Source organism: Somniosus microcephalus, chromosome 8 (assembly GCF_052327205.1).
Source record: "Somniosus microcephalus isolate GS21.2 chromosome 8, FLI_Smic_1.0, whole genome shotgun sequence".
Lineage (NCBI taxonomy): Eukaryota > Metazoa > Chordata > Chondrichthyes > Squaliformes > Somniosidae > Somniosus > Somniosus microcephalus.
Window position 1 is genome coordinate 54,563,530 of NC_140994.1, and position 15,983 is coordinate 54,579,512.

At 43.1% G+C, this 15,983-nt stretch overlaps 1 protein-coding gene across 2 annotated transcripts in view; it reads left to right on the top strand.

Annotated features, from left to right (window-relative positions):
• The window catches only part of inpp5a (inositol polyphosphate-5-phosphatase A), a 744,031-nt gene that overhangs the window by 697,745 nt on the left and 30,303 nt on the right, over positions 1-15,983 (top strand). The window lies entirely within an intron of this gene.

A 15,983-nucleotide genomic window follows, 5' to 3' on the forward strand; every position in this document is an offset into this window, starting at 1 on the left:
GGTTTGAATTGTTAAGGCTGACTGAAACAGTAGCCATAGAATAAAATAATCTTGACATTGCCTTTTTGTGTGTATGTCTCTGTCTGTCTGCTTCTCTCTCTCTTTCTCTCTTTTCTTTATGTCACTCACTCCCTGACTGTAGTACCATGTTCTTGCTTCCTTGACCAGACAACTTCAATCACAAGCCTTTATCACTGTCCTGCTACATACCAAAAATAAACCATCCATCTGATGCAAATCAGGTCACCAGCACAGGCTCATGTGCATTAACTTTATTACTGCCTGTACCGTCAAGTAACGTTAACTGCTGTTTTGACTATAATCACAGTACTGTATTACTTTACACAGTATTAAACCTTTACTGTTCATTGCAAATGCAACCAAGAACCAGATATTTATTTGACTTTACCTGCACAAAGGTGAATTTTCATGACAATTTTGCATTTAATATTGCCACTATTACAGTAGCAGTAGCTTACTTCTGGGTCTTTTCAGTCCTCACTAAAACTATTGACATTGTTACTGATTTTCTCTCATTCTTCTTTTTGTCTTGTAAGGGCTTTCACCACTTCTGACAGAGTAGTAGCAGTAGCCCGTGCCGTCAACACTAAATGGACACATGCTTAGTACCTAACGGATTCTCAAATAACCCATTGAATGATGATTTCTTTTGGTTGAAACCAAACTGCTTTTGTTATCTGCCATTGGAATTGTATAATGTTTTAACGTTGGCTAGTACAAAACACAGTACAATGAGAGACATATAGTGAATTACTTGGTCCATTTTATTGTTCCATATAGTAAGTTTGTCTTCTAAACTATGTTAGTGCATGAAATATTGGATTATATAATTGGTACTTCACTCACTTGCAAACAAGAACGCAGCATTGAATTTATGTAAACATCAAGATGATAATTTAATTTCTTCAAGATTAACAATCATGAGTTTTCTGCTAATATGTTTATTTATAACTCAGTAAATATCACTTTTAGCTTGTGTACATTTTAGCCAGTTGAACCTTGTTCTCTTTTGACTGGTTTCTGCTGTTCATTGTCATCAGTTTGCTGTTGCTCCTGTAGCAATCTTTCTCTTCATTGATTTTACACACTGCACCTTCCTCAATTCAGAATAAAAAGTAAAGCATCTGATCCATATAATACCTTTTTCATTGTAATTAGATTTTATCACTTTCCACATTTATTTTATTGCCTCCAGTGATTGCCCGGGTACATAATAGTACAGATAGCGAGCTCACTGTAAGATACTGGCGATAGAGGCCTAGCTAATGTGCGAATCGTCTCACATTAGCAAACGGCATGTTGAACACAATGCACTAGGCGTTACAGATTGTACAGACATGGAGCTGTAAACAGCCACTGTGCAACATCATCTATCATGCCATGGTCCGTTAACTCACCATCATGTTATTTTATGCTTTCTGAGCCCTAACACACCAAAGGTTGGCCACTGCTACGGAGCTGCATAACTGCTTGATAGCATGTGATAATGAATGCTCAGTGAAGTGTAGTTTTGTTTCTGCTTGTGTGCTGCTGTAATTTGTTTATCTGTCTTAAGATTATGCAGCCGAAAATCTACAATTTTATGCTGCTTTTGAAAATTATCATCTTGAATTTGATGAATGCACTTGAACTTCCTGCTATGACTACATGATGATTCCAGAATATTGAAAGTGTCCATGCATACATATAAAAGGTTACATTTTGATTGTAGGCAACAGTGCTTTATAATAATGTGTCTGACCTTAAAGCAGCTCATTGCACTTAAAGCTAATTAGAAGATTGTTGATTTCTTGTGTTTTATGTTGTGGCTTTATTTCATTTTCTGTGGTGTCCATTTGACTGTACATCACAAGCATGAAGTAACACTGTCACGAGAACCTTTTTTTTGACAAAACCTTTCATAAATGAGATGTTTTTTAAACCCAGTTTTCTCACTGAATCCATTGCTTCCATGGCAGCTGCTTGTCTCCACACATTCCCTGTTAGTAGTGGGTGGCTGAATGGATTGCAGATTCCCCTATGATTGCTTTATGCACAGCGCAGCTTGCAGTGGACGCAAAAGTGGGTGAAGTGCCAGTTGTGTTTTATAAGGCACATCTCACAAATAAAATTTGATCCCGAGAGTTTTACACAATTTAAATGGATATTAAAAGGATCCTCTGCTTCCTACTTAAGTTACAATCGAGAAGGACAGGCGCTATAAAGAGGTAGCTGAATCCAAGTTAGAAGCTGTGGGTTTGCAGGGCATAAGTGAACATTAAAGCTGGCTGCACAAATTGTGGACTTGGATGAGGTTTAATTGAAGTGTGATGCACGCAGTTGATACTTGCTGTTTACTGTCATATATTCTATTTACACAGCTTCAAACACCACAAAATATCATGGGTTATTCCTCTGTTTCCATTGCTGAACAGAATATTGATTTGTCTAACTTGTTAATAGGTGGCAGTACAGTCTTAGTATGATGCTGACCACAGGCTCTCTCCCAGACTTTTCCCCAGTTGTGTGGACCCCACCAAAATACATTTGCACCTCCCTACAGTAAAATGAGGGTATGAGCCAGTGGCCTAAATGCTGAATAGGAAGAAATTGATGCTTTTATCCCAACAATCTTTGTAGCTCCTGTTTACTTTCAATGGATACTTCTTTGATGTATAGAACATTTTCATCTTAAACACTGTGATGCTAATTTCACCATGGAGTATAGTGCAAACAGGGTTGTGCCCCAATCTGTCACAATGCAATAGTAACTTGTAAACGTGTGGTATGTTTGGAAGCAGTGCATGAAGCTTTGCTGTACTTACCATTTTTATTCTTGAACACTGGGTGGGGGTTAGCAGGATGTTAATATGTCAGTGAACACATTCCCCGTATTATTCCTCCAATCTGGCAGCAGAAATGTAAACAGGACAGAAATAAGGGCAGAAATTGATCCTCGTCAGGCCCCTTTTCCGAGTGGAAACCGCAGGCAGAAAAGACGAGTTTGACGGGGTTATGTCCTGCGCTCCAAGGACACCTGAAATATGTCCAACGCTATATTAACCTCGAACAATATTCGGGCATCCCAGATGGCCATCTTAAACAGGCGATAGGCCCCTTGCGTATGTTAATGAGGGGCCGAACGCTTGGTTTGTTGAGCCTTTCACAAAATTGGGCAGCACTGAGCAGAGCAGAGGAGGGCCTGCCCCTCTCAGGTTTTAAAGAGTTTGCTGCAGCCTAGCCAGCTAACCAGTTAGTTGTTCTTAAATTGTATCTTCTTGTGAAGCTATTAGGAGCAGAAGTGCTTCTCCCAGCTCCACAGCACTCCAGAGGGCCACTGCTGGCCCGTGCTAACGCCCCCCTCCTTGTTCTCCACCTTGCTTCCCCGCCCCCCCCCCACCCCATGACCTACCTGAGGGCCACTGTCACATGGCAGCCAACCCAAATTGGAGCTGCCTCTGGTGGCTCGACAGCTGGCAGCTTGCCAGTGATATTAAAATGAAGCCCAAGGACCAATTTTGGGTGATTCTTGGTCCAAACTCTTTGGGTTTGCATTGCAAAAGGGCCGCCCGTTTTACGCACATTGTCAGGTGCTAACTAATTTCTCCCCCATACTCTTGTTTCAGAACCACAGTCATTGGGACTGACTGGGATATTGGTTAAGGGCAAATGGAAATTCTTCCTGCTGAATTCTCTGCAAATAAAAAATGTATATTGTTAATAAGAATATAAGAAATAGGAGCAGGAGTTAGCCATTCGGCCCCTTGAGCCTGCTCCACTATTCAATAAGATCATGGCTGATCTTCTACCTCAACTCCACTTTCCTGAACTATCCCCATATCCATTGATTCCCTTAATATCCAAAAATCTATCGATCTCTGTCTTGAATATACTCAATGACTGAATCTCCACAGCCCTCTGGGGTAGAGAATTCCAAAGATTCACCACCCTCTGAGTGAAGAAATTTCTCCCCATCTCAGTCCTAAATGGCCGACCCCTTATTCTGAGACTGTGACCCCTGGTTCTAGACTCCCCAGTGAGGGGAAACATCCTCCCTGCATCTACCCTGTCAAGCCCTGTAAGTATTTTGTATATTTCAATGAGATCACCTCTCATTCTTCTAAACTCTAGAGAATATAGGCCTAGTCTACTCAGTCTCTCCTCATAGGACAATCCCCCCATCCCAGGAATCAGTCTGGTGAACCATTGCTGCATTCCCTCTATGGCAAATATATCCTTCCTTAGGTAAGGAGATCAAAATTATACACAATACTCCAGGTGTGGTCTCACCAGGGCCCTATATAATTGCAGTAAGACGCCTTTACTCTTATACTCAAATCCTCTTGTAATAAAGGCCAACATACCATTTGCTTTCCTAATTGCTTGCTGTACTTGCATGTTAACTCTGTGATTCTTGTACAAATGTAAGAAGTCACACAACACCAGGTTATAGTCCAACAGTTTTATTTGAAATCACAAACTTTCGGAGCACTGCTCCTTCGTCAGGTGAAGTGGAGAGATACCTATAGACACAGATTATATAGTCAGAGAATAATGTCAGATGATTACAGGTAATCTTTCTAACTGCCATTTATCACACCTCGGCAGAGAGATAATCACAGCAATCAAAGGTGTGAATGGTGTCCAAACAGGTCAGTCAGGAAAACATTACATCAAAGAACAATGAGGTGGGGTCACAAGGGGTAAAATGTTGCAGATGCTGGGGTCTGTATGAAAAACAAAAAACAGACAAAAACATTTTCTTTGCTGGAAATCACAGCAGGTCCGGCCGCATCTGTGTAGAGAGAACAAGCCAACGACGACTCGAGTCTGGATGACCCTACGTCAGGTGAGGTTACATGTAACATGACATGAACCTAAGATCCCGGTTGAGTACGTCCTCATGAGTGCGGAACTTGGCTATCAGTTTCTGCTCTACGATTTTGCGTTGTCTTGTGTCTCGAAGGCCGCCTTGGAGAATGCTTACCCGAAGATCAGAGGCTGAATGTTCTTGACTGCTGAAGTGTTCCCCGACTGGGAGGGAACACTCCTGCCTGGCGATTGTTGCGCGGTGTACGTTCATCATTGTCACAGTGTCTGCATGGTCTCGCCGATGTACCATGCTCCGGGGCATCCTTTCCTGCAACGTATGAGGTAGACAACGTTGGCCGAGTCACATGAGTATGTACCATGTACCTGGTGGGTGGTGTCCTCACATGTGATGATGGTATCTGTGTTGATGATCTGGCATGTCTTGCAGAGGTTGCCATGGCAGGGTTGTGTGGTGTCGTGGTCGCTGTTCTCCTGAAAGCTGGGTAATTTGCTGCGTACGATGGTCTGTTTGAGGTTAGGCGGCTGTTTGAAGGCAAGTAGTGGAGGCGTGGGGATGGCCTTAGCGAGGTGTTCATCGTCATTGATGACATGTTGAAGGCTGCGAAGAACATGGCGTAGTTTCTCCGCTCCAGGGAAGTACTGGACGACGAAGGGTACTCTGTTGGTTGTGTCCCGTGTTTGTCTTCTGAGGAGGTGTATGCCATTTTTTGCTGTGGCCCGTCGGAACTGTCAATCGACGAGTCAAGCGTCATATCCCGTTCTTATGAGGGCATCTTTCAGCGTCTGTAGGTGTCCATCGCGTTCCTCCTCGTCTGAGCAGATCCTGTGTATTCGCAGGGCTTGTCCATAGGGGATGGCTTCTTTAACGTGGTTAGGGTGGAAGCTGGAGAAGTGGAGCATCCTGAGGTTGTCCGTGGGCTTGCGGTAGAGTGAAGTGCTGAGATGTCCGTCTTTGATGGAGATTCGTGTGTCCAAGAATGAAACCGATTCTGAGGAGTAGTCCATGGTGAGTTTGATGGTGGGATGGAACTTGTTGATGTTATCGTGTAGTCTTTTCAGTGATTCTTCGCCGTGGGTCCATAGGAAGAAAATGTCGTCGATGTATCTGGTGTACAGCATTGGTTGGAGGTCCTGTGCCACCACCGCCAAAATGGACCCCATCGGTCTCGCGGCAGACACAGGGGAATTCATCAGGAGAATGAGGCTCCGGGAATTCTTCCACAAATCCCAAGATGTCAGCAGCGAACCCAATGAGACAACCAATGATCCGGAACAGCAAACCGAGGGATCCGCAGTGCATCAACCAAAGAAGAAAGAGTCAAATTGGACCCCTCCGGAGGGTCGCTGCCCTAAACTTGACATGTATGCTCAAGCTGTCAGGAGATGCATCAACGCCAGATTCATCAGCCGCACTCACAAGACAGTCCAGAATGTCACCCGAGCACAACGCAATGCCATCCACGCTCTCAAGACAAACTGCAACATCGTCATCAGAACAGAACGGACTATTGCAAAGAAGCATACCGACAACTGGACAACCAGGAACACTACAGACAGTTACCCGCAGATCCAACCAAAGAACACACCCGCCAACTCAACAGACTAATCAAGACCTTCGATCCAGACCTTCAAAGCATCCTACGCGCTCTCATCCCACGTACTCCCCGCGTGGGAGATTTCTACTGCCTCCCAAAGATACACAAAGCCATCACACCCGGACGTCCTATCGTATCAGGCAACGGAACCCTGTGTGAGAACCTCTCTGGATACGTCGAGGGCATCCTGAAACCCATCGTACAGGGAACCCCCAGCTTCTGTCACGACACTACAGACTTCTTACAGAAACTCAGCACCCACAGACCAGTTGAACCAGGAACACTCCTCGCCACGATGGACGTCTCGGCACTTTACACTAGTATCCCCCACAATGACGGCATCGCTGCGACAGCCTCATTACTCAACACCAACAACAGCCAATCTCCAGACGCCATCCTACAACTCATCCGCTTCATCCTTGACCACAATGTCTTCACCTTCGACAACCAGTTCTTTACCCAAACACACGGAACAGCCAAGGGGACCAAATTCGCACCCCAATACGCCAACATCTTCATGCACAAGTTCGAGCAAGACTTCTTCGCTGCACAGGACCTCCAACCAATGCTATACACCAGATACATCGATGACATTTTCTTCCTATGGACCCACGGCGAAGAATCATTGAAAAGACTACACGATAACATCAACAAGCTCCATCCCACCATCAAACTCACCATGGACTACTCCTCAGAATCAGTTTCATTCTTGGACACACGAATCTCCATCAAAGACGGACACCTTAGCACTTCACTCTACCGCAAGCCCACGGACAACCTCAGGATGCTCCACTTCTCCAGCTTCCACCCTAACCACGTTAAAGAAGCCATCCCCTATGGACAAGCCCTGCGAATACACAGGATCTGCTCAGACGAGGAGGAACGCGATGGACACCTACAGATGCTGAAAGACGCCCTCGTAAGAACGGGATATGACGCTTGACTCGTCGATCGACAGTTCCGGCGGGCCACAGCAAAAAATCACATAAACCTCCTCAGAAGACAAACACGGGACACAACCAACAGAGTACCCTTCGTCGTCCAGTACTTCCCCGGAGCGGAGAAACTACGCCATGTTCTTCGCAGCCTTCAACATGTCATCAATGACGATGAACACCTCGCTAAGGCCATCCCCATGCCTCCACTACTCGCCTTCAAACAGCCGCCTAACCTCAAACAGACCATCATTCGCAGCAAATTACCCAGCTTTCAGGAGAACAGCGACCACGACACCACACAACCCTGCCACGGCAACCTCTGCAAGACATGCCAGATCATCAACACAGATACCATCATCACACGTGAGGACACCACCCACCAGGTACATGGTACATACTCATGTGACTCGGCCAACGTTGTCTACCTCATACGTTGCAGGAAAGAATCATCAGCAAACTTGGGTATATTACATTTGGTCTCCTCATCCAAATCATTGATATAGATTGTGAATAGCTGAGGCCCAAGCAATGATCCTTGCGGTACCCCACTAGTTACAGCCTGCCAACCCGAAAATGACCCATTTATTCCTACTCTCTGTTTTCTGTCCGTTAACCAATCTTCAATCCATGCTAGTGTATTACCCCCAATCCCATGAGCCTTAATTTTGTTTAATAACCTCTTATGTGGCAGCTTATTGAATGCCTTCTGAAAATCCAAATACACCACATCCACTGGTTCCCCCTTATCTATTCTTCTAGTTACAATTCAAAAAACTCTAACAGATTCGTCAAACATGATTTCCCTTTCATAATCTATGTTGACTCTTTAAAATTATTATTTTCTAAGTGCCCTGTTACCACATCCTTAATAATAGATTCTAGCATTTTACATCGGCGAGACCATGCAGACACTGCGACAACGGATGAACGTACACCGCGCAACAATCGCCAGGCAGGAGTGTTCCCTCCCAGTCGGGGAACACTTCAGCAGTCAAGAACATTCAGCCTCCGATCTTCGGGTAAGCATTCTCCAAGGCGGCCTTCGAGACACACGACAACGCAAAATCGTAGAGCAGAAACTGATAGCCAAACATAGAAACATAGAAGATAGGAGCAGGAGTAGGCCATTCGGCCCTTCGAGCCTGCTCCGCCATTCAACGAGATCATGGCTGATCATCCAAACCCTAGCACCCGGTCCCTACACCGACAGCCATCCCACCCAAGCCCTATCCCCGTAACCCCGTAACCCCACGTATTTAATCCCCCCTAACACTAAGGGTCCATTTTTTTATCATGGCCAATCAACCTAACCCGCACATCTTTGGCCAAGATCCGCACTCATGAGGACGGCCTCAACCGGGATCTTGGGTTCATGTCACGCTACATGTAACCCCACCTGACGTAGGGTCATCCAGACTCGAGTCGTCGTTGGCTTGTTCTCTCTGCACAGATGCGGCCGGACCTGCTGTGATTTCCAGCAAAGAAAATGTTTTTTGTCTGTTTTTTGTTTTTCATACAGACCCCAGCATCTGCAACATTTTACCCCTTGTGACCCCACCTCATTGTTCTTTGATGTAATGTTTTCCTGACTGACCTGTTTGGACACCATTCACACCTTTGATTGCTGTGATTATCTCTCTGCCGAGGTGTGATAAATGGCAGTTAGAAAGATTACCAGTAATCATCTGGCATTATTCTCTGACTATATAATCTGTGTCTATAGGCATCTCTCCACTTCACCTGACGAAGGAGCAGCGCTCCGAAAGCTTGTGATTTCAAATAAAACTGTTGGACTATAACCTGGTGTTGTGTGACTTCTTACATTTGTCCACCCCAGTCCAACACCGGCATCTCCACACCATTCTTGTACAAGGACACCCAGGTCCCTCTGAACACCAACATTTCCCAATCTCCCACCATTTAAAAAATACTCTGCTTTTTTATTTTCCCTACCAAAGTGGATAACTTCATATTTCTCCACTGTGTATTCCATTTGCTATGTTCTTGCCCACTCACTTAGCCTGTCTATATCCCCTTGAAACCTCTTTGCATCCTCCTCACAACTTACATTCCCACCTAGCTTTGTATCATCAGCAAACTTGGGTATATTACATTTGGTCTCCTCATCCAAATCATTGATATAGATTGTGAATAGCTGAGGCCCAAGCAATGATCCTTGCGGTACCCCACTAGTTACAGCCTGCCAACCCGAAAATGACCCATTTATTCCTACTCTCTGTTTTCTGTCCGTTAACCAATCTTCAATCCATGCTAGTGTATTACCCCCAATCCCATGAGCCTTAATTTTGTTTAATAACCTCTTATGTGGCAGCTTATTGAATGCCTTCTGAAAATCCAAATACACCACATCCACTGGTTCCCCCTTATCTATTCTTCTAGTTACAATTCAAAAAACTCTAACAGATTCGTCAAACATGATTTCCCTTTCATAATCTATGTTGACTCTTTAAAATTATTATTTTCTAAGTGCCCTGTTACCACATCCTTAATAATAGATTCTAGCATTTTCCCTACTACTGATGTCAGGCTAACTGATCTGTAGTTCCCCATTTTCTCTCTCCCTCCTTTCTTAAATAGTGGGGTTACATTTGCTACCTTCCAATCCGCGGGAACCGTTCTAGTATCTATGGAATTTTGGAAGATGACAACCAATGCATCCACTTCTCTATAGCCACCTCTTTTAAAACCCTAGGATGTAGGCCATCAGTTGCAGAGGATTTATTGGATTCCAGTACTATTTTTTTACTAATACTAATTTCTTTCAGTTCCTCATTCTTGCTAGACCCTTGGTTCTCCACTATTTCCGGGAGTTTTATTGCGTCTTCTTATGTGAAAACAGCTTTGAGAAGCTGTCAAACACTGACATTCTTTGTTGTTTGGTGAGTTCTTGTACTCAAGGCTCACCAAACCTATTTCCTGAGCAGAAAGCAGCTGGCTATTGCATCGGAGAATGCAGCAGCCATTCTGTCATCTCTGCTGTGGAGATGCCGGAGCCTCTGGATCCCCAACGATTGAAGCCTGCAGGAAGAAACAAAGGTAAGGAAACTTTTTCTAAAACTTTTCACTCACCTCACATACTTACCTCTCCACATTTGCACCCATCACTCACCTCCACAGCACACTTTTCGACCCTTCTCACCCCCCGCAGACCCACTGCTCGCCTCGCTGACCCTGGCGGGGTTTCCCGACATCAGGAAGCCCGCATTTCTGTTGGAAAAATGGGGATAATCCTCTTAACTAACAGGCAGTTAAGTGGCTGTAATCCCCTTCCCGCCTCGAGGAGATGGGACCCGGCGTGGGTCGGGTACCCGCCTCCTGGGAAGATGGCACGGAGGGGGGTTGGGGGCGGGATGGGTACCCGTCTCCAGATTCTGCCATTTTCCCAGCAGTCTTACCTCCAAACCCGCCTCCCCAGGGCTGGCAAAATCATCCCAAAGTATTTGTTTAATTTCTCGGCCATTTCCTTATTCCCCATTATAATTTCTCCTGTCTCAGCCTGTAAGGGATCCACGTTTACTTTCGCTAATCTTTTCCTTTTTACATACCTATAGAAGCTTTTACATCTGTTTTAATGTCTCTCACTAGCTTACTCTTGTATTCTATTTTCCCTTTCTTTATCAATTTCTTGGCCCTCCTTTGCTGAATTTTAAAATCTTCCCACTCCTCAGGCTTACTACTCTTTTCGGCAATATTATAAGCCTCTTCCTTTGGTGTAATACTATCTTTAACTTCTTTTATTAGCCACGGTTGGACCATTTTTCCCATGGTGTTTTTATTCCTTAAGGTAATGTATATTCACTGCGAATTATGAATTATTTCTTTAAATGTTTGCCATTGCTTTTCTGCTGTCATATCTTTTAATCTAATTTCCCAACCTACCTTAGCCAACTCGCCTCTCATACCTACATCATTTGCTTTGTTCAGGTTTAGGACCCTAGTTTTGGACTTAACTAAATCACTCTCAAACTCAACATAAAATTCTATCATATTATGATCACTGCTCCCCAGAGGCTCCTTTACTACAAGGTTATTAATTAACCCTGTCTCATTACACAGTACTAGATCTAAAATAGCCAGTTCCTTAATAGGTTTTTGCATAGAAATATATACCAATGCACATTGATGGTGTCTGTTTTGTCCCAGTGATGCATACTAACATGTATCTTTATACATAACTTTTACAGAGACTTCAATAAAGAATAAATTTAAAAAAAATCATTTTTGACCTAATTGTGTAGGAGTATGAGTTATTTATTCTTGGCTCAGTAGTAGCTCTCTCCTCTGAGTCAGAAGGTCATGAATACAATCCCTATTGCAGGGCCTGAGCACTTAAATTCAGTACCTGGGGACTGCTACATTGTTGAAGGAACTGCCTTACAGATGAGACATTGAATTGAGATCTTGGCTGCCTGCACAGGTGGATATAAAAGATCTCATGGCATTATTCAATGAAGGGCATGGAAAACCTCCCAGTGTCCTGACCACCATTTATCCCTCAACCTACATCACCAGTACAGATTATCTGGTCTTTTATTGCATTGTTGTTGGTGGGACCTTGCAATATACAACTTGGCTGCTGCATTTGCCTACAAAACAACAGTGACTACATTTGCAAAGTAATTCATGGGCTGTGAAGCACTTTGGGACATCCTGAGGACGTAAAAGGCAATATATAAATGCAAACTTTTTCTTCTTTTTCTTTCTATATTACTATCAGTATTAAGTTGAATGTAATGTAAGGAGGGAAGTAGAAAAAGCAGAGATTGAATAGCCAGACCTCCACATTTAGATATAATGCAAGAAAAAATAATCTCAACCAGTTTATTTTAAATATCTTTAAAAAGTTAAGTTGGGAAAAAAGAATACCATTTGTAACCCTTATGGAGAAGCTCATCGCCTACCTATATCTTGTTTTTCCTAAAGCCTTAGGCTACAATTAAGCAGGACTGTTCTTTTAAGACTTCAAATAGAAGCACTCATGCAGTACTGATGTTCTGTCACTAGGTACGATGTTGGCTTTTTAAATACAATAGCCTAGAAATTGAGCTGTCTTAATGTAGTAAGGGTGAGGGGCAGGAATTTGTGGTGCCTTGTCTTCTCCGTCCCCATCCTGATGTCACTTTTGAGAGTGTGACTGGCAGGATTCTGGGCTGCCCCGGAAATCTTACAAGTTATACCTTCTGCACATGTGTGGCTAACATAATGCGATATTCAAACAGCAATCGATCCAAGAGAGAGTGATTTCTATTTGCATACTGGGTTCAGCAGTGATGGAGTGGCAGAGAAGTAATTTTGTGGCTTTTTAAACTTCGGCCAGACTGGCTTGCGCATCCTCTTCCGAGGTCCAAAGCATCACTGTCCATGCAGCTAGAACCATCTGCGTGCCTACTACCACCGATCCTATGGCATACTTATATAGGACAGACAATTGTTAAAGCATGCTTCCCAGCAAGAGGGAATGAAATGAAAGGAGGGAAATGCATGATATTTTTGTTCTGAGCTAATCTAAATGTCACCATGTTGTTTGAAGGAGCAAGACGAATGGTTGGCTGGCTCCTTCTAGATATTGGCTACATTGTGGCTCTCCATAGCCCCCCAACCCCAGCAGGCACAACAGGATAACCATTCATCAGACATTTGAGGTGCTAAAACAATGCTTTAGATGCTTGGACTTGTCAGAAAGAGCTTTACAATATGTCTTATACTCAATGCAGAACAATATTGCTATAGGCAGAAGCCTTACCAAGGCCTTGGATTAGGAGCCACTGCAAACATTGGAAGACCCCAACAATGATTAACTAATGATTAGCCTGCTATTTTCTCTTTTAGTTCAAGTGTTTGCTTGGCTCAGTTGGTAGCACCCTTGTCTTTGGATTGGTAGGTTGTCAGTTCGAGTCCCACTCCTAGGCTTGACCTAGTTCCATTCCAGGATTTGAGCACATAATCTAGGCTGACACTTTCTTAAACCAAAGCTCCATCTGCCTCTTCCAAGTGGCTGCCACCCTCTGAAGAAGAGATTGGAAGTGTCCCAATATTCTAGACAACCTTTATACCTCAACCATCAACAGTAAAACAGGACTGCCTGCCCTCAGCTGAGGACAAGTGTTTCTCGGAGATCAGCATCACCCAGGTCTGGAGCCCTGGACAACTACTTCCTGATTTTTTCATATCTCTAACACCTACTCCCTTCAAGTTGATACATACATTCCAAAACTCCTACCAGATGCTTTGAACACTAGGTGGCATGTACACATGGTCTGAGATATATATCCACATAGTTTGCCTCTGTGTTTTATTCGGGAGTTGTTTCTCCATGGGCATTATAACCTTACTACTCAGTCATTTATGAAAAGTGTTGTGTACTCCACTGTAACTTTTAATCATTTATGTCAAATGCTCATTAGCTGCTTGAGAAGCTTTAAAGAATCATTATCACAGATTGATCGTGATTAGCTGATTCTTTTTCCTGTTCCCACTATTCAAATGTTTTGCATGAAATTGCCCTTGCAAACCCACCAATTTTATATCAGGTTATAAAAATCTATTTTAGAAGAGTTACTAACATTTTTGAACAAAGGGGGAAATATACCCTTCAGAGAAAAGCTGATGCAGAGTCAGGAAAGAAACGGGTTAGTTGTATTGGAGCAAGTATTGGCATTAATAGGAATCTGTTCAACTTCACCAAAAGCTATTCAGTTTACCAACACAATGATTATACCCAGCAGATGAACTCTCGTTGAAATATCCTTACAGAAACCTTCAGCGCCTCTCACCATTCTAAGCTAAAAACACCAGTGAAAATTTCTCATATATCCTATCAGATTTAAAACACACCTGTCAAGTCTCATTAATATTGGTTTAAAAATGTAAACTATTTTAGCGCGTCTCACTCTGAAAGCTAAACCCCATTCCTAATATTAAGCTGTGTTTTCAATTGGTCTCATTTACTTTTTTTTGATTGGTCATAAATTTCGCTAGACATTCATAGGTCTGTTAAAAGAATTGCCCATCCAATCCCAAAACTCTCTTTCTTTAAAAAGCAATTCTTTAAATGTCATTCAGAACTTGGCCTTGTCAGAGGCAGGGTTATTACACAGTAAAGCTTTTTTTTGGCTACTTATTAAAAAAATGATGAAGATTCTCCACCAGGCCCTACTCAGGGTAGTCATAGTAACTTCATAAGGTTGAAGCTCATGCAGCATTGAAGATGATGCCGAGTGCTGATAGCAGTCCTGGAGACACCACATCAATGTGTATTTAACCCTAACCCGGTCTCTGCCCTTTCACATGGCACAGCACAAAACAGAAATCTAGTTCACTACTAATGGGACCAAATAGAATTGAGAGAATTAGGCCATCAAACATTGTGGGGCTAAGTTACAAATGGCCAAGAACGGAAACTTTAATGTGCGGCCATTAATAAGACATTGCAGAATGAAGAACAGGAAAGTCATTGACCTCAAATATGGGATTGATACAGTCAGGTATCTGCCCTTAACCATAACTGACAGTGTGTAGGAATGTCTAGTTCCTATCCAAAAGACTGAGGTCCACTCAGGCGATCAAATAAACGAGGTTTAATGAAAACTAACAGAGTTTAACGGATAACTACAGGAGAACATCGAATATAGGTCTAATCAGTTCGGAGGCTCCACGAGGACTGCTTGGGCGGTCCCGTGGCTGACGTCATGACGTCATCACGTTTTTCCCGCCGGTGGGGATCACATGATGAATGGCGTGACGTCATCGTGTTTACCCGCGCTATTAAAGTGATCGCGCTCTGTACATGTGAACAGTGAAAACAAAGATACAGACTCAGGCTGTAGCTAACATATTATTAAAGGGAATTATATACAACTGATCGGAGTCCCTTAGTGGCTCTGCCACAAGTGTATCATATTGAAATGGAGGCTCTGTATTTGAATAAAAGTACACCATAAATAGGACTTATTCTTATCAGAACTGGTCTTAAAGTGGGTTTCTTTTGAAATACTCACCTGGTTGAAGTATTAACTACAATAAAGATCTGCTCTGCAATGCAAAACTTGTGCCTTAGCAACATAAATGGTCTTAAAACCAATATTTATTATTCAGAATAAGCAATGATCTGCCTGTTCTCTGTGACTTGATGTACCAATTAATACGAAGCCTTTAGTGATTATGTGTTAATGGTCTTTAACACAGTCCTTCAACAACTGCTTGCAATTACCATTGGTACTTGAGTCCAACACATAATAATCAAGCTGTTATAGTGAAGGCGCAATTTGCCATAAATGAAAGTGTCAGTAATAGCAAAATCATCAATGCTAGCAAACTGCCAACATAGAAGTAACACAAATGCTATTAGTATAACATCTTGATATATAATTATTGCTCATCAACTTCATTCACCTACTTTAAGGGTGATGGTGTCCCGTCCCTGTCTCCCCACGCCCACACAGTGCATTGGTTTCAATTTGCTGGAGCAAATGGCATCTAGTTTTCCGACATTCTGAAGAGATTTTGCAAATCCATGCAGGGGTGGCCTTCCAACTCTACTTGTTTGTTGAAACTCTTGTCGATTGCTTTCTCACTGCCTCTAAATATTTGCCTTTGC